The sequence below is a fragment of the Apis dorsata genome, unplaced genomic scaffold (genome assembly GCF_000469605.1).
Source record: "Apis dorsata unplaced genomic scaffold, Apis dorsata 1.3 scaffold_309, whole genome shotgun sequence".
Classification (NCBI taxonomy): Eukaryota; Metazoa; Arthropoda; class Insecta; order Hymenoptera; family Apidae; genus Apis; species Apis dorsata.
The window spans coordinates 46,898-50,866 of record NW_006263581.1 but is presented as its reverse complement, the minus strand read 5'-3'; the positions used below and the strand labels follow the sequence as shown (position 1 = coordinate 50,866).

At 44.1% G+C, this 3,969-nt stretch overlaps 1 protein-coding gene across 1 annotated transcript in view; it reads right to left on the bottom strand.

Annotated features, from left to right (window-relative positions):
* Positions 1 to 3,969, bottom strand: part of LOC102672350 (titin) — a 49,850-nt gene that overhangs the window by 22,720 nt on the left and 23,161 nt on the right.

Genomic DNA, 3,969 nt, shown 5'->3' with positions numbered 1-3,969 from the left:
AGAGGACCCCTTCTCTTGGGGGGTGGGTGTGCGAGCCGCGTGAATTTACGAGCCGCGGGCGCGTGGGAATGCGTGTCCGGATTCGCGTGATTTCCGGCTGTCTGTTCGCGATGAGGGACGTGCAGGAATTCAATTCGAAATTCAAGGGCGGGTTCAAGGATGACGGAAAGTCATTCAGATTCGTTTCGAGATTATATTATATTATTCGGAAGATCGGAGGAAAAGAAAAATTATCTTAATTATTTCTTAATTATAAATTTATAAATTTAAATTTGGAAATGGTCAAATGCATATTCCACAGGAGTCGAGGAATATATACATATATATATATATGTAGATATGTATGATAAGGAGAAGGAATCACGCGTGTTAGGAATTGTTGGCAGGATTAAGAGGGTGAAAAAGATGGGAAAGGAGGGAGGGGAGGTTAGAAAAAGGAGAATCGACAGGAAGAGAAGAGTGGACTTTGGTGAAGCATACCAGTTGCGACAGCGGCTTAATACAAAGGACCATCGAGATAAAAGAGCGTGGGTAGTTTCTCTTTTACCCGTCGACTTCATCTTTTCTCGTCGTTCTCCGTACTTCCTTCCCTTCGCTGTGGCATTTCATTGTTGATCGAACATTGAGGGAACGGAGAGAGAAAAAGAGAGAGAGTGAGAGAGAGAGAGGAGAGAAGAGGCGAAGGATGGAACGCGCGACACCTAAGCTCGCGCCTGCTCGTTAACGACGCTGTAAATTACATCTTGGAACTATCGTAATGAATCCTGGCGATCCTCGGATGGATGGATTTCTTCCACCGTTTTTTTTCCTCCTCTTTTATTTATCTCCCTCTCCCTCCTACGCAATCGAACAGCGGCGAGGGATCGTTCGAGCGCAGAGCGAAAATCCCGGTTCTTCTTCCGAGCCGGTAAAAGCGGCGTGTCATTGCGTATTCAGGATACGGCCCATTGAGCCGAGGAATTCGGTGAATGGGGTATGCATCGACCACCGCCTCGATCCCTTGCCGGCCAAGAATTCGACGGCGAATAACTACAGACTATTCCACTTGTACTACGCTGAGAAACGAATGACGATTTTCATCTCTACTGTTCGCATTCGAAGAAAGCGAAAACAAGAAGATATTCACAAGTAATGGAATCGGAATAAAATTTTGATTAAATCATTCCCGTCTTGATAATTGATCGGCATTCTCAAAAGAATCTCGCCCCATTCACGAAAAAAACTCAAACGTTTCCCTCCCGCCGGATGATCCACGACTTTCGATACGATAATAGAATACAAGTAAACGTGTCGATATTCCACGATTCGAGAATAGAGGCGTTCCATACAGATTCCTTCATTAAATTTTTCCATTGAAACGACGGAGCGAGAGCAACGATCATACAAATATTTTCATTAATATCGGTTGTCCCGGCCGCGGAACAGGTATCCTTTGACCACGGCCGCGACTTGAGTCACGTCCTATCGAAATTTCGTAATTAATAAGGCCGCCTAGTTCCCTGCTCCCCCGCCTGTTTCCTTCCCCAAATTCAACGAATCCATTGTCCTATTATCCTGTTAGCCAGGAACGATTGTGTTCCCAAAGACGATCGTGTCCCATCCGTTGACACAGACGTTGCCAACGGCGTTACGATGACAGGCTAGGAACGGCACGCCCACGCGCGGTGACACGAGGTGAATGAAAATGCGAACGAGCCGCACGTTCCACGGTAAGATAAGAGGCAACCGGGTGAACGAAGCGGGTTCCTTCCTTCTCTCTTTTTTTCATCCTTCTTTCATGTTCCGTTTCCCTTTCGTTTCGCGTCGTCGATTCAACCTGATTCGTCGCGAGTCCGCGATTTACTTTCCAGGACCCGGTTCATGGTGGCTGCCACTCGTCGAACCGCGACTAATTTCACTTGCGCTCTCGATACGGCCGTGCCGCAACCGAAAGCGTCCGCGATTTCACGAATACCGATACGGATACGAGCGCCTGGTAATAACGACGTTTGATGGGCGAGAAAGTGATAGCCGTCGATGGGAAAAGTAAGCATGGATTTGTAAGCGTGGATCGTTGCTAATCTTCCGAGTTATTGTTGTTTTTCGAACAGGATTGAATAGAGTTGAGAGATTCTTTGATTAAATTCGACGGAAAGGTAAAAGATAAGTTGATCTTTGGAATATTTCTTCTTTGACGATTGAAATAATTGAATTCGATAGGAAAAGGAATTAAATTCCTTTGATTGTTGACAATTTTTGAAATATAAATTATTTCTTGAAAAGAATTGAAAGTGAATAGAGTCTAATTCTCGATTAAGTTCGAAATGGAAAGATAAAAGATTCGTTGACGATCTTGGAATATTTCTTTTTCAACAATTGAACTGAATAAAAAAAAGAAATTGTTGAGAATTTTTGAAATATAGATTTTTTGATTGAAGAGAATTGGAAAAAGTGAATAGAGTCTAATTCTCGATTAAGTTCGAAGTAGAAAGATAAAGGATTCGACAATTTTTGGAATATTTCTTTTCAAACGATTGAAATAATTGAACTGAATAGAAAAAAGAAATTGTTGACAATTCTTGAAATACGGATTATTTCTTGGATCGATTTGCCGACAAGTTTTAATTGAGGTCATGTGGCATCTATTTTAATCGACCGCATCAACTTGACAAAAATTTGATGCGTTGCACGGATCAAAAATTCATCGAACGTGCGCGAGGATTTTTTAAAAAAGTGATGTTGCAACTACCTTTTAAGATTCAAGAGTCGTGACCGAACGTCCATGTTTTGCAACCACGCTTTTTAACATTTTTTTCCTCTCCCCAAAAAATATTCAATTATTCAATCGCGTACAAATCTAATCTCTTAAAAAAAAAAAAAAAAGAAAAGAAAAAGAACCTTTCTACCCTTCTACTTCTATTAAAAATGAAGATGAAGTTCAGCGTGGATAAAGAGGCTAACCGAGGAAATTTATTAGAGGATCGAGAGAGGGAGAGAGACAGTTGGAAACCGCAGTTGGAAACAAGAGGCCGATAACGATCTCTCTGAATCTCTCTCTCTCTCTCTCCCTCCTCGATCCATGGGATAACAGCTGTTGGCGCGATAATTGCGTCGGCGAGAGAAGTTTGGCCTGAGTACAAGGTGCAGGTAGATGCACCCACAGGCCCGCCACACAGCGAAATGGGGTGGCAGAGGTTCCGTTAGCGGCCGGAGGCTGTGTTCGTTCACCATTACCGTGGAACGCGGAATATGATTACCTTCACCTGGGAACAGACTGTTCCTTCGTATCCCCTCCGGCCCGGCGAACAACCGTGGGCGAAGTTTCCACCGTGTCCCGGTTAGCCGTTCGTACTCGACCGTGTACCGTGATTAGCTAAAGCCTGGCCCTGGCGCACGATTCCCGACGTTACGGGCCGTGAGATCGAGATCATGCGCTCCTCGCTGCATCCGCGCCGCTTTCCACCAGAATCCACCACCAATTCCTCGATCCTCCTAACGACCGATCGCCTATCGAATCTACCGGCTGTTAACAACAGCCTTCGACCCAATAACGTAATACGTTGTACCATATTTACACGAGATATCTTTGTTCCAAACAGAAATGAAATTTTACAATGGATTGATGAGTTTTCCTCCTTCCTTCGAAAGTGTAATAGTGAACGAGAGGCGGGAAATTTGAAATTTGAAAATCACGACGAAATACAAGGCTAATTTTTTAAAGGTTGCGCGTTTTATGCAAATGGTGTGCGTGGCATCGAAAGCTAGTCAGCGCTTGGAGAAGGAACGCGCGATAAAACGTTGCATGCTCGTCGCTACCTACTAATTGGAACATTCCCAATGGATTCGAAAGGAGGAAGTTTACGAGAAGGGAAATTCCTCTTTCCTTTTCCTTTTTCTTACGTACGGTGGAAATTTATCGATCGGCGCGCGTGCTGAGAATAGGCCAACCACGCGAATAACGGTGGTATTTCGTAGAAAAGCGATGGTCGA